Here is a 27,298-nt window from a genome sequence, read left to right as displayed (position 1 = left end):
CTTTTGCTTCTTCTGAGGCTATTTTTGGGAGAAAGGTTTTGCAAGCCGTGGTGCCTTCCATCTAGGTGACCTGATTTGCTCCCTCCCATCATCCGTGTCCTAAAGCTTTGGTATTGGTTCCCACAAGTAAGGATGACGCTGTGGACCCGACACACCTATGTTGGAGAAAACAGAATTTATGTTTACCTGATAAATTACTTTCTCCAACGGTGTGTCCGGTCCACGGCCCGCCCTGGTTTTTTAATCAGGTCTGATAATTTATTTTCTTTAACTACAGTCACCACGGTATCATATGGTTTCTCCTATGCAAATATTCCTCCTTAACGTCGGTCGAATGACTGGGGTAGGCGGAGCCTAGGAGGGATCATGTGACCAGCTTTGCTGGGCTCTTTGCCATTTCCTGTTGGGGAAGAGAATATCCCACAAGTAAGGATGACGCCGTGGACCGGACACACCGTTGGAGAAAGTAATTTATCAGGTAAACATAAATTCTGTTATTCTTTGTTTTCTATAAGAATAAAATTACATCACACATAACATCAGTATAATAAATTATATTACACATGACATCTCTAGTATTATAATAATGACATCACACATAACATCTGTATAATACATTACATTACACATGACATCTCTAGTATTATAATAATGACATCACACATAACATCTGTATAATACATTACATTACACATGACATTACTAGTATTATAATAATGACATCACACATAACATCTGTATAATAAATTACATTACACATGACATCTCTAGTATTATAATAATGACATCACACATAACATCAGTATAATAAATTACATTACACATGACATCTCTAGTATTATAATAATGACATCACACATAACATCAGTATAATAAATTACATTGCATATGGTATCTCTAGTATTATAATAATGACATCACACATAACATCAGTATAATAAATTACATTGCGTATGGTATCTCTAGTATTATAATAATGACATCACACATAACATCAGTATAATAAATTACATTACACATAACATCTGTATAATAAATACATTACATTACACATAACATCAGTATAATAAATTACATTGCATATGGTATCTCTAGTATTATAATAATGACATCACACATAACATCATCAGTATAATACATTACATTACACATGGTATCTCTAGTATTATAATAATGACATCACACATAACATCTGTATAATTAATTACATTACACATGACATCTCTAGTATTATAATAATGACATCACACAACATCAGTATAATACATTACATTACACAACATCAGTATAATAATACATTACACATAACATCAGTATAATAATACATTACACATAACATCAGTATAATAATACATTACACCTAACATCTGTATAATAATACATTACATTACACAACATCTGTATAATAAATTACATTACACATGACATCTCTAGTATTATAATAACGACATCACACATAACATCTGTATAATAATACATTACACATAACATCAGTATAATAATACATTACACATCACATCAGTATAATAATACATCACACATAACATCAGTATAATAAATTACATTACACATGGCATCTGTAGTATTATAATAATGACATCACACACAACATCAGTATAATAATAAATTACATTTCACATGACATCTCTAGTATTATAATATTGACATCACACATAACATCTGTATAATACATTACATTACACATGACAGCTCTAGTATTATAATAATGACATCACACATAACATCTGTATAATTAATTACATTACACATGACATCTCTAATATTATAATAATGACATCATACAACATCAGTATAATACATTACATTACACAACATCAGTATAATAATACATTACACATAACATCAGTATAATACATCACACATAACATCTGTATAATAATACATTACACATAACATCAGTATAATAATACATCACACATAACATCTGTATAATAATACATTACATTACACAACATCTGTATAATAAATTACATTACACATGACATCTCTAGTATTATAATAACGACATCACACATCACATCAGTATAATAATTCATCACACATATCAGTATAATAAATTACATTACACATGACATCTCTAGTATTATAATAATGACATCACACATAACATCTGTATAATAATACATTACATTACACATAACATCTGTATAATAAATTACATTACACATGACATCTCTAGTATTATAATAATGACATCACACATAACATCTGTATAATAATACATTACATTACACATGACATCTCTAGTATTATAATAATGACATCACACATAACATCAGTACAATAAATTACATTACACATGGCATCTCTAGTATTATAATAATGACATCACACATCACATCAGTACAATAAATTACATTACACATGACATCTCTAGTATTATAATAATGACGTCGCACATAACATCAGTATAATAAATTACATTACACAACATCAGTATAATAATACATTACATTACACATGACATCTCTAGTATTATAATAATGACATCACACATAACATCTGTATAATAAATTACATTACACATGACATCTCTAGTATTATAATGACATCACACATAACATCTGTATAATAAATTACATTACACATGACATCTCTAGTATTATAATAACAACATCACACAACATCTGTATAATAAATTACATTACACATGACATCTCTAGTATTATAATAACAACATCACACAACATCTGTATAATAAATTACATTACACATGACATCTCTAGTATTATAATAACAACATCACACAACATCTGTATAATAAATTACATTACACATGACATCTGTATAATAATACATTACATTACACATAACATCAGTATAATAAATTACATTACACATGACATCTCTAGTATTATAATAACGACATCACACATAACATCTGTATAATACATTACATTACACACAACATCTGTATAATACATTACATTACACATGACATCTCTAGTATTATAATAATGACATCACACATAACATCTGTATAATACATTACATTACACATGACATCTCTAGTATTATAATAATGACATCACACATAACATCTGTATAATAAATTACATTACACATGACATCTCTAGTATTATAATAATGACGTCGCACATAACATCTGTATAATAATACATTACATTACACATGACATCTCTAGTATTATAATAATGACATCACACATAACATCTGTATAATACATTACATTACACATGACATCTCTAGTATTATAATATTGACATCACACATAACATCTGTATAATACATTACATTACACATGACATCTCTAGTATTATAATATTGACATCACACAACATCAGTATAATAAATTACATTACACATGACATCTCTAGTATTATAATAATGACATCACACACAACATCAGTATAATAATAAATTACATTACACATGACATCTCTAGTATTATAATAGACATCACACATAACATCTGTATAATAAATTACATTACACATGACATCTCTAGTATTATAATAATGACGTCGCACATAACATCTGTATAATAAATTACATTACACATGACAGCTCTAGTATTATAATAATGACATCACACATAACATCAGTATAATAAATTACATTACACATGACATCTCTAGTATTATAATAATGACATCACACACAACATCAGTATAATAATAAATTACATTTCACATGACATCTCTAGTATTATAATAATGACATCACACATAACATCTGTATAATAAATTACATTACACATGACATCTCTAGTATTATAATAATGACGTCGCACATAACATCTGTATAATAAATTACATTACACATGACATCTCTAGTATTATAATAATGACATCACACATAACATCTGTATAATACATTACATTACACATGACATCTCTAGTATTATAATAATGACATCACACATAACATCTGTATAATACATTACATTACACATGACATCTCTAGTATTATAATAATGACATCACACATAACATCTGTATAATACATTACATTACACATGACATCTCTAGTATTATAATAATGACATCACACACAACATCAGTATAATAATAAATTACATTTCACATGACAACTCTAGTATTATAATATTGACATCACACATAACATCTGTATAATACATTACATTACACATGACATCTCTAGTATTATAATAATGACATCACACACAACATCAGTATAATAATAAATTACATTTCACATGACATCTCTAGTATTATAATATTGACATCACACATAACATCTGTATAATACATTACATCACACATAACATCTGTATAATAAATTACATTACACATGACATCTCTAGTATTATAATAATGACATCACACATAACATCTGTATAATAAATTACATTACACATGACATCTCTAGTATTATAATAACAACATCACACAACATCAGTATAATAAATTACATTACACATGACATCTCTAGTATTATAATAACAACATCACACAACATCTGTATAATAAATTACATTACACATGACATCTCTAGTATTATAATAACATCACACAACATCTGTATAATAAATTACATTACACATGACATCTGTATAATACATTACATTACACATAACATCAGTATAATAAATTACATTACACATGACATCTCTAGTATTATAATAACGACATCACACATAACATCTGTATAATACATTACATTACACACAACATCTGTATAATACATTACATTACACATGACATCTCTAGTATTATAATAATGACATCACACATAACATCTGTATAATACATTACATTACACATGACATCTCTAGTATTATAATAACGACATCACACATAACATCTGTATAATACATTACATTACACACAACATCTGTATAATACATTACATTACACATGACATCTCTAGTATTATAATAATGACATCACACATAACATCTGTATAATACATTACATTACACATGACATCTCTAGTATTATAATAATGACATCACACATAACATCTGTATAATACATTACATTACACATGACATCTCTAGTATTATAATAATGACATCACACATAACATCTGTATAATACATTACATTACACATGACATCTCTAGTATTATAATAATGACATCACACATAACATCTGTATAATACATTACATTACACACAACATCTGTATAATACATTACATTACACATGACATCTCTAGTATTATAATAATGACATCACACATAACATCAGTATAATAAATTACATTACACATGACATCTCTAGTATTATAATAGCGACATCACACATATCATCAGTATAATAAATTACATTGCATATGGTATCTCTAGTATTATAATAATGACATCACACACAACATCAGTATAATAATAAATTACATTTCACATGACATCTCTAGTATTATAATAATGACATCACACATAACATCAGTTTAATAATACATTACACATGACATCTGTATAATAATAAATTACATTACACATGACATCTCTAGTATTATAATAATGACATCACACATAACATCAGTATAATAAAGTACATTACACATGATATCTTTAGCATTATAATAATGACATCACACGTAACATAATCAGTATTACAATGAATTACATTACACATGACATCTCTAGTATTATAATAATGACATCACACAACATCAGTATAATAAAGTACATTACACATGGTATCTCTAGTATTATAATAATGACATCACTCATAACATCATCAGTATTACAATGAATTACATAGCACATTACATCAGTATTACAATGAATTACATTACATATGGCATCTGTAGTATTATAATAATGACATTACACAACATCAGTATAATAAAGTACTTTACACATTGTATCTCTAGTATTATAATAATGACATCACACATAACATCATCAGTATTACAATGAATTACATAGCACATGACATCAGTATTACAATGAATTACATAGCACATGACATCAGTATTACAATGAATTACATAGCACATGACATCAGTATTACAATGCATTACATAGCATATGACATCAGTATTACAATGAATTACATAGCACATGACATCAGTATTACAATGCATTACATAGCACATGACATCAGTATTACAATGCATTACATAGCACATGACATCAGTATTAAAATGCATTACATAGCACATGACATCAGTATTACAATGCATTACATAGCACATGACATCAGTATTACAATGAATTACATAGCACATGACATCAGTATTACAATGAATTACATAGCACATGACATCAGTATTACATAGCACATGACATCAGTATTACAATGAATTACATAGCACATGACATCAGTATTACAATGCATTACATAGCACATGACATCAGTATTACAATGAATTACATAGCAAATGACATCAGTATTACAATGAATATTACATAGCACATGACATCAGTATTACAATGAATTACATAGCACATGACATCAGTATTACATAGCATGTGACATCAGTATTACAATGAATTACATAGCACATGACATCAGTATTACAATGAATTACATAGCAAATGACATCAGTATTACAATGAATATTACATAGCACATGACATCAGTATTACAATGAATTACATAGCACATGACATCAGTATTACATAGCATGTGACATCAGTATTACAATGAATTACATAGCATGTGACATCAGTATTACAATGAATTACATAGCACATGACATCAGCATTACAATGAATTACATAGCACATGACATCAGTATTACAATGAATTACATAGCACATGACATCAGTATTACAATGAATTACATAGCACATGACATCAGTATTACATAGCACATGACATCAGTATTACAATGAATTACATAGCAAATGACATCAGTATTACAATGAATTACATAGCACATGACATCAGTATTACAATGAATTACATAGCACATGACATCAGTATTACAATGAATTATATTGCACATTACATCAGTATTACATAGCATGTGACATCAGTATTACAATGCATTACATTGCATGTGACATCAGTATTACAATGCATTACATAGCACATGACATCAGTATTACAATGAATTACATAGCACATGACATCAGTATTACAATGAATTACATAGCACATGACATCAGTATTACAATGAATTACATAGCACATGACATCAGTATTACAATGAATTACATAGCACATGACATCAGTATTACAATGAATTACATAGCACATGACATCAGTATTACAATGAATTACATAGCACATGACATCAGTATTACAATGAATTACATAGCACATGACATCAGTATTACAATGAATTACATAGCACATGACATCAGTATTACATAGCACATGACATCAGTATTACAATGAATTACATAGCAAATGACATCAGTATTACAATGAATTACATAGCACATGACATCAGTATTACAATGAATTACATAGCACATGACATCAGTATTACAATGAATTATATTGCACATTACATCAGTATTACAAAGCATGTGACATCAGTATTACAATGCATTACATTGCATGTGACATCAGTATTACAATGCATTACATAGCACATGACATCAGTATTACATAGCATGTGACATCAGTATTACAATGAATTACATAGCATGTGACATCAGTATTACAATGAATTACATAGCACATGACATCAGCATTACAATGAATTACATAGCACATGACATCAGTATTACAATGAATTACATAGCACATGACATCAGTATTACAATGAATTACATAGCACATGACATCAGTATTACATAGCACATGACATCAGTATTACAATGAATTACATAGCAAATGACATCAGTATTACAATGAATTACATAGCACATGACATCAGTATTACAATGAATTACATAGCACATGACATCAGTATTACAATGAATTATATTGCACATTACATCAGTATTACATAGCATGTGACATCAGTATTACAATGCATTACATTGCATGTGACATCAGTATTACAATGCATTACATAGCACATGACATCAGTATTACAATGCATTACATAGCACGTGACATCAGTATTACAATGCATTATATAGCACATGACATCAGTATTACAATGCATTATATAGCACATGACATCAGTATTACAATGCATTACATAGCACGTGACATCAGTTTTACAATGCATTACATAGCACATGACATCAGTATTACAATGCATTACATAGCACATGACATCAGTATTACAATGAATTACATAGCACATGACATCAGTATTACATAGCACATGACATCAGTATTACAATGAATTACATAGCACATGACATCAGTATTACAATGAATTACATAGCACATGACATCAGTATTACAATGAATTACATAGCACATGACATCAGTATTACAATGAATTACATAGCACATGACATCAGTATTACAATGAATTACATAGCACATGACATCGGTATTACAATGAATTACATAGCACATGACATCGGTATTACAATGAATTACATAGCACATGACATCAGTATTACAATGAATTACATAGCACATGACATCAGTATTACAATGAATTACATAGCACATGACATCAGTATTACAATGCATTACATAGCACATGACATCAGTATTACAATGAATTACATAGCAAATGACATCAGTATTACAATGAATATTACATAGCACATGACATCAGTATTACAATGAATTACATAGCACATGACATCAGTATTACATAGCATGTGACATCAGTATTACAATGAATTACATAGCACATGACATCAGTATTACAATGAATTACATAGCAAATGACATCAGTATTACAATGAATATTACATAGCACATGACATCAGTATTACAATGAATTACATAGCACATGACATCAGTATTACATAGCATGTGACATCAGTATTACAATGAATTACATAGCATGTGACATCAGTATTACAATGAATTACATAGCACATGACATCAGCATTACAATGAATTACATAGCACATGACATCAGTATTACAATGAATTACATAGCACATGACATCAGTATTACAATGAATTACATAGCACATGACATCAGTATTACATAGCACATGACATCAGTATTACAATGAATTACATAGCAAATGACATCAGTATTACAATGAATTACATAGCACATGACATCAGTATTACAATGAATTACATAGCACATGACATCAGTATTACAATGAATTATATTGCACATTACATCAGTATTACATAGCATGTGACATCAGTATTACAATGCATTACATTGCATGTGACATCAGTATTACAATGCATTACATAGCACATGACATCAGTATTACAATGAATTACATAGCACATGACATCAGTATTACAATGAATTACATAGCACATGACATCAGTATTACAATGAATTACATAGCACATGACATCAGTATTACAATGAATTACATAGCACATGACATCAGTATTACAATGAATTACATAGCACATGACATCAGTATTACAATGAATTACATAGCACATGACATCAGTATTACAATGAATTACATAGCACATGACATCAGTATTACAATGAATTACATAGCACATGACATCAGTATTACATAGCACATGACATCAGTATTACAATGAATTACATAGCAAATGACATCAGTATTACAATGAATTACATAGCACATGACATCAGTATTACAATGAATTACATAGCACATGACATCAGTATTACAATGAATTATATTGCACATTACATCAGTATTACAAAGCATGTGACATCAGTATTATAATGCATTACATTGCATGTGACATCAGTATTACAATGCATTACATAGCACATGACATCAGTATTACATAGCATGTGACATCAGTATTACAATGAATTACATAGCATGTGACATCAGTATTACAATGAATTACATAGCACATGACATCAGCATTACAATGAATTACATAGCACATGACATCAGTATTACAATGAATTACATAGCACATGACATCAGTATTACAATGAATTACATAGCACATGACATCAGTATTACATAGCACATGACATCAGTATTACAATGAATTACATAGCAAATGACATCAGTATTACAATGAATTACATAGCACATGACATCAGTATTACAATGAATTACATAGCACATGACATCAGTATTACAATGAATTATATTGCACATTACATCAGTATTACATAGCATGTGACATCAGTATTACAATGCATTACATTGCATGTGACATCAGTATTACAATGCATTACATAGCACATGACATCAGTATTACAATGCATTACATAGCACCTGACATCAGTATTACAATGCATTATATAGCACATGACATCAGTATTACAATGCATTATATAGCACATGACATCAGTATTACAATGCATTACATAGCACGTGACATCAGTTTTACAATGCATTACATAGCACATGACATCAGTATTACAATGCATTACATAGCACATGACATCAGTATTACAATGAATTACATAGCACATGACATCAGTATTACATAGCACATGACATCAGTATTACATAACACATGACATCAGTATTACAATGAATTACATAGCACATGACATCAGTATTACAATGAATTACATAGCACATGACATCAGTATTACAATGAATTACATAGCACATGACATCAGTATTACAATGAATTACATAGCACATGACATCAGTATTACAATGAATTACATAGCACATGACATCGGTATTACAATGAATTACATAGCACATGACATCGGTATTACAATGAATTACATAGCACATGACATCAGTATTACAATGAATTACATAGCACATGACATCAGTATTACAATGAATTACATAGCACATGACATCAGTATTACAATGAATTACATAGCACATGACATCAGTATTACAATGCATTACATAGCACATGACATCAGTATTACAATGCATTACATAGCACATGACATCAGTATTACAATGCATTACATAGCACGTGACATCAGTATTACAATGCATTACATAGCACGTGACATCAGTATTACAATGCATTACATAGCACATGACATCAGTATTACAATGCATTACATAGCACATGATATCAGTATTACATAGCATGTGACATCAGTATTACAATGCATTACATAGCATATGACATCAGTATTACATAGCACATGATATCAGTATTACATAGCACGTGACATCAGTATTACAATGCATTACATAGCACATGACATCAGTATTACAATGAATTACATAGCATGTGACATCAGTATTACAATGAATTACATAGCACATGACATCAGTATTACAATGAATTACATAGCACGTGACATCAGTATTACAATGCATTACATAGCACATGACATCAGTATTACAATGAATTACATAGCACATGACATCAGTATTACAATGAATATTACATAGCACATGACATCAGTATTACAATGAATATTACATAGCACATGACATCAGTATTACATAGCACATGACATCAGTATTACAATGCATTACATAGCACATGACATCAGTATTACAATGCATTACATAGCACGTGACATCAGTATTACAATGCATTACATAGCACATGACATCAGTATTACATAGCACATGACATCAGTATTACAATGCATTACATAGCACATGACATCAGTATTACATAGCACATGACATCAGTATTACATAGCACATGACATCAGTATTACATAGCACATGACATCAGTATTACAATGCATTACATAGCACGTGACATCAGTATTACAATGCATTACATAGCATGTGACATCAGTATTACAATGCATTACATAGCACGTGACATCAGTATTACAATGCATTACATAGCACATGACATCAGTATTACATAGCACGACATCAGTATTACATAGCACATGACATCAGTATTACATAGCACATGACATCAGTATTACAATGAATTACATAGCACATGACATCAGTATTACAATGCATTACATAGCACATGACATCAGTATTACAATGAATTACATAGCATATGACATCAGTATTACAATGCATTACATAGCACGTGACATCAGTATTACAATGAATTACATAGCACATGACATCAGTATTACATAGCACATGACATCAGTATTACAATGCATTACATAGCACGTGACATCAGTATTACAATGCATTACATAGCACATGACATCAGTATTACATAGCACATGACATCAGTATTACAATGAATTACATAGCACATGACATCAGTATTACAATGAATTACATAGCATGTGACATCAGTATTACAATGAATTACATAGCACGTGACATCAGTATTACAATGAATTACATAGCATGTGACATCAGTATTACAATGAATTACATAGCACGTGACATCAGTATTACAATGCATTACATAGCACATGACATCAGTATTACAATGAATTACATAGCATGTGACATCAGTATTACAATGAATTACATAGCATGTGACATCAGTATTACAATGAATTACATAGCATGTGACATCAGTATTACAATGAATTACATAGCACGTGACATCAGTATTACAATGCATTACATAGCACATGACATCAGTATTACAATGCATTACATAGCACGTGACATCAGTATTACAATGAATTACATAGCACATGACATCAGTATTACAATGAATTACATAGCACATGACATCAGTATTACATAGCACATGACATCAGTATTACATAGCACATGACATCAGTATTACATAGCACATGACATCAGTATTACATAGCACATGACATCAGTATTACAATGAATTACATAGCACGTGACATCAGTATTACAATGAATTACATAGCACGTGACATCAGTATTACAATGAATTACATAGCACATGACATCAGTATTACAATGAATTACATAGCACATGACATCAGTATTACAATGAATTACATAGCACATGACATCAGTATTACAATGCATTACATAGCACATGACATCAGTATTACAATGCATTACATAGCACATGACATCAGTATTACAATGCATTACATAGCACGTGACATCAGTATTACAATGAATTACGTAGCATGTGACATCAGTATTACAATGAATTACATAGCACGTGACATCAGTATTACAATGAATTACATAGCACGTGACATCAGTATTACAATGAATTACATAGCACATGACATCAGTATTACAATGCATTACATTGCACGTGACATCAGTATTACATAGCACATGACATCAGTATTACATAGCACATGACATCAGTATTACATAGCACATGACATCAGTATTACATAGCACATGACATCAGTATTACATAGCACATGACATCAGTATTACATAGCACATGACATCAGTATTACATAGCACATGACATCAGTATTACATAGCACATGACATCAGTATTACATAGCACATGACATCAGTATTACATAGCACATCACATCAGTATTACATAGCACATGACATCAGTATTACATAGCACATGACATCAGTATTACAATGCATTACATAGCACATGACATCAGTATTACAATGCATTACATAGCACATGACATCAGTATTACAATGCACATGACATCATTATTACATTGCACATGACATCAGTATTACATAGCACATGACATCAGTATTACATAGCACATGACATCAGTATTACAATGTATTACATAGCACATGACATCATTATTACATTGCACGTGACATCAGTATTACATTGCACATGACATCAGTATTACAATGCATTCCATTACACAGTCTATGTGCAGACCAGCACATAGTGACATGTGGCCCTAGTGTGATCTCCGAGGCTGAACAGACCTGAGTGTAATACAGAGCATCTGGAGACCTTTTTATGTGCGTTTACTTAAGATCAGATCCTTTCACATCTTGTTCCAATTAGCCCTGCTCGTTCTCTTCTGCCTTACATTTGCTCTTCTCACATAATTCTGTGCTTTACTTTACCCCCATAAATACAGTTTATTCAGTGTGAGATCTGCGTCTCTGTAAAGCATGAGGGAGGCTTTTTAATACTTATTACTATAATTACCGACCTAGTAAAATGTCGCCGCAGATGTATAAGGAATGGGGCTTTTGCTATATATAGTGCGGAGTAAGCTAGTAATATTCTTCCTTCTGGGCGAGATATAAGGCTATCTCCCACCATTCCTGTCACTTAATGACCAGCAGTATATATTCGCATGTAACTGTATGGTAACAAGTGTTTTGTTTCATTTGCTGGTTAAAGCGTTCATTAATTATTAGAAAGGTTGTAGCGTGAACTTACCCTGAGGGACCAATCAAACGTCTTCTCTGTGTAAGCCTGTAATTAAGCGTCAGGCTGCATCGGTTAATGGGAACAGAACTGAGAATGTATTCATGGAGAAGCTAAGTGTTTCAGATCTGTGGCCAGTTACAGATACAAATAAAATGACTGCACACAGATACAATCAATACCTACCCAAATGAGTGAAAATAATAGCCTGGGGCCACAGGTTTTGGGGTAGGACTGTTAGGCTGCATAAGAGGGATATGATGCTGTCTTCATAAATTAGGTAGATCGTTGTGTTCTTACACTTGTGTCAATGTAGCAGAAAGTAGCAAAATGTGTCATATGAACTGCCACTTTTTATCCCTTTTACCTCCTATATAGGATGGTTATGGGGAATACACTGTGTATATGAATATTAGTGCGTCATATGGTAAACACATGTACATCATGTACTGGTCTGTAGTACATCACAGGCCTTGTTTCTGCAATCACACATTTGCTAATGAGGTTAGGTAGATGTGGTTTTGGGGCCTTTGTTTAGGAATGCAGAGTGCTGTACGTAATTCTTGGCCTAGCGTTGTGCATTCCTGTTCTGCAGTAGTCAGCTGCCAACATCAGTCCCAACATACTAGGAAATAATGCAGCTGGAACAACCTATGACATCATCCCCACGTCTCCATGGCAACCCATAAACAGCGCACATCTCCCCTTGCAATGCAAGCCAGAGAAAAGCTCACACTGTTATTTACAAGCAAGTGATAGACACCTGGGATTAGGCTCCCTTAGGCCAGCAGATGTGTAAGAAATACAGCCTGCTGAATTAAAGGGCTATAAAGCACAGAACTGAAATAAGAGTGACTTCATGTATTAACATAAATGCTTCCAGAAAACATTATGGTCTTTTTTTAGTGATAGCACCATGTATGTAAATATACCCTATGCGCACTCATTCAAGCACTGCACCTGCTGAGAGAGCAATCACATATATTTGTGGTGATGCAAACAGATTTATTGCAAAGACAGTTTTGCTCTCTGAGCAGGCGCAGTGTTTGAGTAAGGTTTCACAGGACATATGTGCATATGCTCAGTGCACAGTAGCAGCTAAAACATTCATCAGTAAAACATTGAGGGCTTTTATTAAATATATTTGCTACCACATCTGCATTGGCAAAAATATTCTGCTCAAAGTTAGAACGCATTCATTGATCATTAGTTAGGCCTCATCTTGAGTATTGTGTGCAGTTCTGGAGGCCATATCTTCAGAAGGATATTAACAAACTTGTATCTGTGCAAAGGAGGGCTACCAAAATGGTACATGGTCTAAAAAATAAAACTTACCAGGATAGGCTCAATGACCTAAACATGTATAGCTTAGAGGAGAGAAGGGAAAGAGGTGATATGATAGCAACTTTCCAGTATGTTAAATGCCTTAGTAAAACTGAGGTTGTGGGTATTTTACATAAAATGGGAAATTCAAGAACAAGGGGTCATGATCTCAAGCTGAAGGGCAGTAGATTCAGGTGTAATTTGAGGAAGCTTCTTTACAGAAAGTGATTGATTTATGGAATAAACTTCCTCAAGAGGTAGTAGCAACAAACACTGTGGGGGACTTTAAAAATGCATGGGACAAGCATAGGGCTATCCTACGAACTAGATAAGTTTATACTGTTAGGTAATATCGGGCAGACTTGCTGGGCCTATGGCTCATATCTGCTGTCAATATCTATGTTTCTATGTTTCATGATTATTTCACTTTTAATTTTTATGTTTCTGTAACTATGTTTTATAAAGCAGTGAGTATACTGTTTCCATGACACAGGACCTTGGCACATGCTGAAGCCCAGTGTGCGGCTGTGCCAAACTATTGTGAAGCTGTTGTCTAGTCCTTCCGTCTATAAAACCTGCTAGAGACATCAGGATTATGAGCTGCTATAGATATCTGCTGCAGGCAGTTGTATAAACCCCTTGTCAGATCTTCAGGTCTCTCTTGCATACATATTATAGAGAGCAGAATGTCACCTCCTCCTCTTTTATCATCGTACCTAATAATATGTAGACAGATGCTTACAGCGTACGTAGGACATGTTCAGACACATTGGTGTGTGGTATAAATATTGCAGACAGCTGATAGGAGACTGACACAGACAGGTGCCCTCGCTTTCAGTTTCTTATTTATGATCACTGTAGTGTTGTGGAACTGAAGTAAATGTATACAGGCAGGAGTGTGCACCGCACAAATAGACTGAGAGCTTTCTTGTTTTCTAATATAGATCCAACTGTAAACTTGTACCCTAATCACAGAGTAATTCCAACCACTTGTAGTTAACCACTTCCTGCCTCCTTCTGTACACTCTCAGCTGTTAGCAGTAGAACAACAGTATGCTGCGGTATCAGTGGTTTCTTGCTAAATCTGGCATAGGCCAGTGACTCCCTTTCCTTAAAAAGAAGTGGGTTCATCTAATTCTCACGTCTCACAGATCAGCATCTGATACTGCAAAAATACTGCATCTGCAAAGTATCCAAAAAGTCCACAGCACCAAAGATAATCTTCAGAAAATGATACCTTTATTTTCATATCAAATGACAAATGCGACGTTTCGGCTCCTCTGGCCTTAATCATGCATATGAAGTGACTTAGCCCATGTTCACACTATATAGGCTTATTGATTAACACTTAATTACAGACAGATTTGCTAAAAACATTTAATGTAAAACAGATACTGCACCTAGTGGTTCATTTACTTTATTAGATCAACCATTTTAACCCTTACCACCTATAAAAACAAAACTTATTAGGAAATAACCTAACAGTGAACTATATACACTATATATATATATATATACTATATAGAACCTTAGTGCTTTTTATTAAAAATGATTATATACGAGACTATTGTGGAGACAGGTGAACACCCAAAAAGATTTTAAATGAAAACTGAAAAATCTATTTCCTTATTTAACTCTCTGGGGTGCATACTGTCTAATTGATGGATCCAGTAAGTTTCTCTCTGTTTGAGGACCTTCTCCCTATCTCCACCTCCCCTTAATATCCCAGCATGATCTATTATTTGCCACCTTATTTGATCTATTTAGGAAACCCACCGATAGAAATACAATGCTGGCCAATGACAGCTTCCATCCTAGTAAATTAAAGAACTCTCTCCCTAGAAGTCATTTGCTAAGGGTTAATAGGATTGTCAATGATGAACAAAAATTACCCGAGAGAATGAAGGAAATGGGTGAAAGATTCATACAAAGGGGTTACCCAGAGCAACTGATCAGGGAAGAGATTAACAGGTTAAAGGATGTAGGCACGGTTATTAAAACAGAAAAGGTTCAAAATTCAGACAATAAGAGAATGGTGTTTACATCCCAGTATAACCTGTATAGTAATGAAGTAACAAAAATGATTAAAAAACACTTGGAGATTGTAAGAACATGAAATGGATAATTTCCAACATGTTCCTATTATGGTCTTTAGGAGGGTTAGAAACCTTAGGGCTAGTCTAGTAAAGAGTGATTTAGACCCAACTAAAAACAAACAGCAAAGATACATAGGCCAGAATTCCTTAGGTTCATTTCCCTGTTTGGGATGCACTAATTGCCATGATTAAGGGGAGAGAATTTATGCACCCAAGAACCGTCCGCAAATACAACATAAAAGGATATTACACATGTGAAACCACATTAATAGTGTACCTCATTAAATGCTGTGCTCTTTAATTTATATTGGGGAGTCCACGAGAAAGGGCAGAGAAAGGATCAACCAACATCAGATGTGGCAACACAAGCCCCAGTTTCCAATCATTTCTTACAAGCAGGTCACAACATAAGTTAAATAAGGTGGCAAATGATAGCCTATATAGTGTGAACATGGGCTAAGTCACTTCATATGCATGATTAAGGCCAGAGGGGCCGAAACGTTGTATTTGTCATTTGATATGAAAATAAAGGTATCATTTTCTGAAGATTATCTTTGGTGCCGTGGATACTTTACTGGTTTGGGGGTAACAATAAACCCTTACCACGTGCACCACTAGTGAAAGAGGAGAGAGTTAATACTACAGGGTGCTGAGCTCATTTATTGATTTGAATACAACCTGAAGCTCAGTTATTTGTGTTTGTGACTATTCACACTGTTAATGCCATTTATATGTGCTTGTTTTTGGAGGCCAACTGTTTTCCCTCATTTTTTTGGTAATTTTAGTTTATGTTCAACTTAAAACAGGAGAGGAGTTGATCATTTTATTAAACTGTATGAGACACTGATGACATTTCTGAAATAACTACACATTAGGATGCTGAATTTTATTTTAAAGAGGAATTTGTGTAAATTAATGTGTAACCTTAGAAATGAGTACTAAAATTTTAGGATCATTTTTTTTCCTGGCTACTGAAACAAGGACTGATACATTTGTAGCAAACTTAGGAACCAAAAACTATTTCTGAATGCCATACACAGATTTTAAATAGACAGATAATGTTTTTTTATACAAATGTAATACAAATACTGTACTATACATGGACTGCATTAAAATATTGCCTGATTGGATATAGTCAGAGAGTTTCAATGGAATTGCCCACTATGCCAGCTTAGCTTACATTTAGTGATTCTCTCCCTCTCTTTGTGCACTGTTATTCCATAACTGTTCAATGACGACACCCAGTTTGTGTGTAGAACTTTTCTGGGCAGTGTTAGTCTGTGATTTTAAAGAGACAGTCTACTCCAGAATTGCTATTGTTTAAAAATATAGATAATCCCGTTATTACCCATTCTCCAGTTTTGCATAACCAGATTACCTTGTATCTAAACCTCTGCAGACTGCCCCTTATCTCAGTTATATTAATATACTTTTTACCTCTGTGATTACCTTGTATCTAAGCCTCTGCAGACTGCTCCTTATCTCAGTTATATTAATATACTTTTTACCTCTGTGATTACCTTGTATCTAAGCCTCTGCAGACTGCTCCTTATCTCAGTTATATTAATATACTTTTTACCTCTGTGATTACCTTGTAGCTAAGCATCTGCAGACTGCTCCTTGTCTCAGTTATATTCATATACTTTTTACCTCTGTGATTACCCTGTATCTAAGCCTCTGCAGGCTGCCCCCTTATCTCAGTTATATTAATATACTTTTACCTCTGTAATTATGTTGTATCTAAGCCTATGCAGACTGCCCCTTTTCTCAGTTATATTAATATACTTTTTACCTCTGTGATTACCTTGTATCTAAGCCTCTGCAGACTGCCCCTTATCTCAGTTATATTAATGTACTTTTTACCTCAGTGAATACCTTGTATCTAAGCCTTGGCAGACTGCTCCTTATCTCAGTTATATTAATATACCTTTTTCCTCTCTGATTACCTTGTATCTAAGCATCTGCAGACTGCCCCCTTATTTCAGTTCTTTTGACAGACTTGCATATCAGCCAGTCAGTGCTGACATAAATAACTACATGGCCGCGAGCACAATGTTTTCTATATGGCACACACAAACTAGCACCGTCTATCTATGAAAATATGTCAACATGCACTGATATAAGAGGCGGCCTTCAAGGGCTTAGAAATTAGCATATGAGCCTACCTAGGTTTAGCTTTCAACAAAGAATACCAAGGGAACAAAGCATATTTGATAATAAAAGTAAATTGGCAATTCAGTTAAAATTGCATGCCCTATCTGAATCGTGGAAGTTTAATTTTGACTAGACTGTCCCTTTAAAGGGGAATAGTCAATGTTGAAAGCATTTGAATTTTGAAAAGAAGCATTTTTCCTGTATACGTGTTAGCAAACACTGGCGAGATGGCTGTTTCAGTGCTAGCTGTGCATGGAGCATATATCCATATGCCCTGTGCACCTGCTTTCAGACACCACGCCTGCTCAGGGAGCCAGCGACGGCATGTATTTTTCAGCAGTAATGCAATATACTGTATGTTCTTTTTGCAGGGGCGTTTGTGAATACACATATTCTCCCAGTACAGTATTGGGAACATTTATGCCATAGATGCATGACCGTGAAACAATGGAGACTTACTGGTACTATTGCAAGTGAAGAGATTAGTGATTCACTGACATATTGATTGTATTTTGTTCCAGTCCAGTGATTGCTGTACAATTTTATACATTTTCTAGTGGCAAATAATCAATCGTTCTATCTGGGAAAGGAAGTTTCTCAGTCAAATATACTGTGCCATAGTTCTGCAATGTACAATTTTAGCAGCCAGTAAAAGAGGAATTAGTTCATTCAAAGGAAACATGAATGTGGTTGTTTCATTCTGTAACCAGACCAGACGACCGTGTGACCTTTCTGCATTGTTTTTCTTAGTTATTTGTTAATTTCTTTGTGTGAACACACGTGCGCTCAAACACACGCACATATACAAACACACACATCTATACACACACACACACATATATACAGCAGGTAGGGTGTGTGCACTCTCATCATCAAACAAAAACTGCCAGGGTGCTCTGATATAATGGATATAAGTCTGTAGGAATAAGCACTCACTGGTCTTCTGTCATCCGTGATAAAAGTTCTTTATTATACAGTGACGTTTCGGGACCAACAGCGTCCCTTCTTCTGACAAACAACAAATGATCAAGTGCAAGTTTATAAAAGCCTTTAAACCCCTCCCCTTCAGGGCTACCAATCATAGATAGCCGTGTGCAAAACTAGATGTGTAAAACTCATAATGTGAATGACATCAAGTAGACTACGCCAAATGTGCTAATATATAAATCATATTATATGTGTGCTCAACAATGAAGGTAAACCGACATGTAAGTTTCCCCAAGAAGCAAACGATTCACATATACATTAACATTATCGCCCGTGATGTCACTATCTCACCCTAAACATATGACCACCAAAACAAAGTTCCCAATAGGGCATCAACGGCAGAGCCCAGGATTCTGATAGGCTACTAGGAATGGCCAAATAGCTTGGCCGCGCCCCTCTCCTCAAAACCGTCACTCATCCCAGAATATCTGCATAATCGGAATTAGATCCAACACCCTAAGGCAAATAAGGCTTCTGAATTAAACTAAGGTGCTCTCCGATGGGGATCGTGGTATGCAATACGGCACTATAAGAGTGTCTGAATCTCACGGGCAACCACGCCCCTATCCCATCACAGTGGCCAATAGAGACTGCTCAGTTGTCCTGATTACCTCTTATCCATGTGATATCTATATACTCACACTTATATTTATATGTATTTTGAGATTTATGGACCAATATTGATAATTTGAAGACTTGTATAATATATACAATAACAGCCTACCATTTTTGGTTTCTTTGCAACTATGGCTATCTGTACTCTATAACATCAAATTTAGCCTGGGATACATATGTTTTTATTCTTATTTTTAACATATTGGTTCTTTCACTGTAGAGATTTTTAATGTTCACGGTTTCGTGTTGTGTGCGCTCGGCGATGGGTGGACGGGGGCGTGGGTGTCTTCCCTCTGTGGTAAATGACCTAGCATGAGTGTTTAGTTGTGACACTGCAGTATCTATCATAATGGTCTGTGCCTATGTTATTAGGTGTCTCTAATAATTTTAGGTTTAGTGTACAGTTTTTTTTTTATATGATAATCATATGCTCCAATGGAATTAGATATGATAAAGTGATGTTGTTTTTTCTTTTCCTGTTTAAGTCTATTAATTTTTGGTTTCACATGTAATGGCATTGTTGATACGTTTACTTTGTTGTTGCAGAGATAATAGTACACAGGTGATTGATACTGACGGGTTTCTGTTCTGATCACCTACAGAGACTATGCACTATCCTGAGTTGATGTGGGGGCCGTAGTTGGTGTCTTCATAATTTCCTAGTTTATAAACTCCAAATCTATCTACTGGAGGTGACCACAGGTGGGCTTCACAATATGTGATTTTTATTTTTCATTTTTATCTTTATTTTTTTTAATTTTTTTTTTGCATCTACCTACGATACCCCTGGGGTGCTGATATTTAAGTTATAAACAATCTACTATTAAGATTTATTTAATCTTTATTTATTCACAGACAATAATGCGCTAGTTCCAATAGTGGTTTGACACTGGCGCCAAATTAGGACACGATATGTTGTTATAATTATATGTGTTGGGGCTAGGTTATTTTGTGCTGCTATCTATTATCTCGCTTGACATTTGGTGTGATGTGTGGTGGGCGTGTTTTAGGAATTCACCCATTCCCCGTCACCATTCCGGGGGCTAGTCGGACCGGCGGAAGTCTCTATTGGCCACTGTGATGGGGTAGGGGCGTGGTTTCCCCGTGAGATTCAGACACTCTTCATAGTGTTGTATTGCATACCGCGATCCCCATCGGAGAGCACCTTAGTTTAATTCAGAAGCCTTATTTGCCTTAGGGCGCTGGATCTAATTCCGATTATGCGGATATTCTGGGATGAGTGAAGGTTTTGATGAGAGGAGCGCTGCTGAGATTTTTGGCCATTCCCAGTAGCCTATCAGAATCCTGGGCGCTGCTGTTGATGCCCTATTGGGAACTTTGTTTTGGTGGTCATGGTCATATGTTTAGGGTGAGATAGTGACATCACGGGCTATAATGTTAATATAGATGTGAATCGTTTGCTTCTGGGGGAAACTTACATGTCGGTTCGCCTTCATTGTTGAGCACACATGATATGATTTATATATTAGCACATTTGGCGTAGTCTACTTGATGTCATTCACATTATGAGTTTTACACAGTTTTGCACACGGCTATATATATATACACACACACACACACACACACACACATCTACTGTATATATATATATATATATATATATATACACATACACACACACATACACATATATATATTTAAAGTGACCTTTTAAGATTATCAAAGGAAGAAGGTTACTCTTCCCTTGGGGAAAAAAAGGGAATACAGCACTCTTTATATACTTTAAGATCATTATTACAATCTATTATAATCCAAAATTCTGTACCTTTTCAATACTCGTGACATAAATTAAGCCTAAAAAACAAAGTGATAAATCCTGCTGCTTACGAGTCAAGCAAGTGTGAGATTAACGGAACATTCATCCTAGGTTTACTTAGCAAATAATCTAAACAAAACATATATCCTAATTTCTACCCAGCACGGAACACAATCGCCTATAAACAAACAGATCGATCATATCATATATGGAGTTTTTTTAAGACATGAAGCACATTATACATAAATTCCCCTTGTATAAAGTCCTGCCATAGGAGAGCGGAATACCCGCTCAGTTCGCACTCTCTAGTCCGGAGAAGTAAAGGGCTGCAGTCCCTCTATATGTGCTCCATGAGCTGTTTGTTTGCACCAGTAAGTGACCGTGGTATCCAACAACCGCTTTTTAGGTCTATCCGGGTTAAAAAGAAATACAGAGTAGCTTTCTTGTTCGCCACCTTTAGCGAGGTCTGTTCATCAAACTCTTGATATGCCTTCATGGCCTCCCATTGACGGGAGCTTGTTTTCATACGAGTGTGTTTAAATCGCCAGCTTCTGATCCTGCCTCCTTAGTTTGGTAGCGTGTAGGGATTACACCTGATTCTCTGATTACTTTGTTTCCTTTTTCCACTATGGATACACTGTTTCAGTGTCAGGAAAGCAGAAAAGTTATTTGCTGGAAAGCCCCTCCTTCATCAAACACGGCTTGTTAGGCTGTTCTAGGTATGTTCTGTTACTCTCAAAGAGCTTAGCTCCTGCAGCAAAAGTGGAGATCAATTGTTCATAGTTCTACCACTACTAGTACTATGAATAATTGAGCTCCACTTTTGGATAATTTGGATATTGATCTACTTTGTTCCTGGCACATTACATATTTGGTGAGAGTGCAAATTCCCTATGAACTGATATATATATATATATATATATATATATATATATATATATATATATATATATATATAGTAGGTAAGAGGCGGCACTCACTGGTCTTTCCAAAGTGTACTTTAATTGAACAAAGTGACGTTTCGGGGGCACACTCCCCTTCCATATATATATATATATATATATATATATATATATATATATATATATATATATATATATAAACAAATCGTTTGTGGGAAACGGCACTTGCCAAATAAGCATCAACCAGGTGCTCGGCAGGGCAAATACACACAGTACAGTAGAACTGGGTCCAACGGACGGCCTCCGTTGTTGAATGTGATCCAAGAACAGCCGGCACACAGGAAATTTTGCAAAAATACAATTTATTCAACAAAAGAGAAAACAGACGTTTCGGCTCTGTCGTGAGCCTTTCTCAATGGTATACAGACCGGATAATGTGAACCTCCAAACACCACCCATAAATACCTACCCTACACACAGTGATAGCCAATCAGCTTGCAGAGTTGTGCCGCTCCCTCCCGCGCATATCAAACTCACCTGGACATCCGAAAACAGCTGATTCCCAGCACGCGCGTCATGACGTCATCACGTCATACCGCGCTGCATGGAAATGTCTGTGTCACAGGTATCCATGGCAAACACCGGGTAAACAAATACCTCCGGTTGCCATGGTGATGCGTGCGAGACGTCGCAACAGCCGCCAAACACCTGATGGGCACAAATGTACAGTGACATAGTGATGAACAAAAATAAGGGCCATAGATAAAAGCCCTACTACAGCAATAGTGCAGTAAATTATTACATAAAAACAGATATCTATATTACTGGTACAAGGGTAATTAGCCACATATTTATAGAAAATGGCTTGTTAAGCTACAAAAACCAATGGTTCAACATATACCACAGCCCTCTATACCCAATATGTTATCAGGGCATGTGGGATGTAGCAAGCATCTATAAGCCAAAAGAGCTCAAAATATTAACAATGTATTGGCATCATACTGCAGAGGAGTAGGTAGAAACATATTACAACAGGATGACTCCCATAGTGTCCATAATTATTTGTAACAGCAACCAAAGTCTATGTTGGCATTCAGTCCTCGGGGTGTTACTGTGTCCAAGGTGAAAATCCACCGAGCCTCCAGTTTCAGCAATGCTCGTCCTCTGTCCCCACCTCGCCTATGGCGAGGGACATGGTCAATTAGAATTACTCGTAGTGAAGCAACACTGTGGCCCGCTTCCGCAAAGTGGCGTGCCACCGGCTGTTCTGACCGTCCCTTGTCAATGGCCTGACGAATCGCCGTCTTGTGATTAGCCAGACGTTCCTTGAACGGTGTCACAGTTTTACCAATGTAATATTTGGAACATGGACAAATAATAGCATAAATCACAAATCCGTGGAGCAGGTTAGTCTGTGTTTAATTTTGTACCTCTTGTTGTTGTGAGGATGTTGGAAGGTGGTCCCTGCTAGGAGGTTGTTGCATGTAACGCAACTGCCACATTTGTAGCAACCTGGTTTTCCTCTGTTCAGCCACGTCTGTTTTTCGAAGCAGTGTGTAGGGTCACTTAACACCAGCAGGTCCCTCAGATTACTTGCCCGTTTGTATACCACCCTTGGTTCCGGCATATCCTTGAAGGGAAGGCTTTTGTCCTTAGACAACATTAGCCAATTCTTATTAATCACCTCCTGCGTCAGCCTAGATCCTGGGGTATAGGTAGTTATAAAGTTCAGTTGTTTAGGTTGTTCATTCCTAATTCTTTTAGTGGTAGCCAAGTCCTGAGTTAGTTCCAGTGCTTTACAGCATTGTTGTTCTATCAGCGTTGGTGGATAGCCCCTCTCCAAGAATTTTTCAGACATTTCCACTAGCTGTTTCTCCTTACGGGAGTCATCCGTGTTGTTGCGGACCACCCGCAGGAGTTGAGAGGAACTTACACCTTCTTTTTGGAATTTGGGGTGAAAGCTATGATAGTGGAGAATGGAATTTTTGTCAGTCGGTTTCTTAAACAAAGTGGTTTCTAATCTGTATCCATTCATGGTTTTGACCTTAAAAATTTCCAAATCTAAAAAGTGGATTTTATCCCTGCTGTGTTCCATTTTAAATCTGATGGTTGAGTCAAGGGAATTCAATCCAATAACCCATTCAATAAGACTCTCTGATGTGCCATTCCAAACCAGAAAGACATCATCTATGTACCGTCTGTATAATCTGATGGGGTTCTGTCTGGAAAACACGTTGTCCTCCTCATACATCGCCATGTAAATGTTGGCATAGGATGGGGCCATATTCGACCCCATCGCTGTGCCCATGGTCTGTAAGAAATATTTATCCTCAAAGCGAAAGTAGTTTTTCTCCAGGCAGAACTCCAACAGATGTAGAATAAATTCAATAAGAGGGCCCGTGTACATGTGGTTGTCTATTAGAATACGTTTTACCATGTCAATACCATGGTATTATGGACACTATGGGAGACAGAGGACGAGCATTGCTGAAACTGGAGGCTCGGTGGATTTTCACCTTGGACACAGTAACATCCCGAGGACTGAATGCCAACATAGACTTTGGTTGCTGTTACAAATAATTATGGACACTATGGGAGTCATCCTGTTGTAATATGTTTCTACCTACTCCTCTGGAGTATGATGCCAATACATTGTTAATATTTTGAGCTCTTTTGGCTTATAGATGCTTGCTACATCCCACATGCCCTGATACCATATTGGGTATAGAGGGCTGTGATATATGTTAAACCATTGGTTTTTGTAGCTTAACAAGCCATTTTCTATAAATATGTGGCTAATTACCCTTGTACCAGTAATATAGATATCTGTTTTTATGTAATAATTTACTGCACTATTGCTGTAGTAGGGCTTTTATCTATGGCCCTTATTTTTGTTCATCACTATGTCACTGTACATTTGTGCCCATCAGGTGTTTGGCGGCTGTTGCGACGTCTCGCACGCATCACCATGGCAACCGGAGGTATTTGTTTACCCGGTGTTTGCCATGGATACCTGTGACACAGACATTTCCACGCAGCGCGGTATGACGTGATGACGTCATGACGCGCGTGCTGGGAATCAGCTGTTTTCGGATGTCCAGGTGAGTTTGATATGCGCGGGAGGGAGCGGCACAACTCTGCAAGCTGATTGGCTATCACTGTGTGTAGGGTAGGTATTTATGGGTGGTGTTTGGAGGTTCACATTATCCGGTCTGTATACCATTGAGAAAGGCTCACGACAGAGCCGAAACGTCTGGTTTCTCTTTTGTTGAATAAATTGTATTTTTGCAAAATTTCCTGTGTGCCGGCTGTTCTTGGATCACATTCAACAACGGAGGCCGTCCGTTGGACC

At 34.7% G+C, this 27,298-nt stretch overlaps 1 protein-coding gene across 5 annotated transcripts in view; it reads left to right on the top strand.

The window, feature by feature from the left end:
* Positions 1 to 27,298, top strand: part of RAPGEF1 (Rap guanine nucleotide exchange factor 1) — a 270,865-nt gene that overhangs the window by 48,205 nt on the left and 195,362 nt on the right. The window contains exon 1 of one of the 5 annotated variants that reach the window (XM_053695532.1): positions 21,864 to 21,969. The exons of the other annotated variants lie outside the window; for them this stretch is intronic. The gene's annotated coding sequence lies outside the window, so the exon portion shown is untranslated. Of the gene's footprint in view, positions 1 to 21,863; positions 21,970 to 27,298 lie in introns of those variants that run through there. 5 annotated transcript variants of the gene reach the window in all.

This window comes from Bombina bombina, chromosome 12 (assembly GCF_027579735.1).
Source record: "Bombina bombina isolate aBomBom1 chromosome 12, aBomBom1.pri, whole genome shotgun sequence".
NCBI classification, from domain to species: Eukaryota; Metazoa; Chordata; class Amphibia; order Anura; family Bombinatoridae; genus Bombina; species Bombina bombina.
Note: the sequence above shows the minus strand (reverse complement) of the source record. Positions and strands in the feature narration are given on the sequence as shown.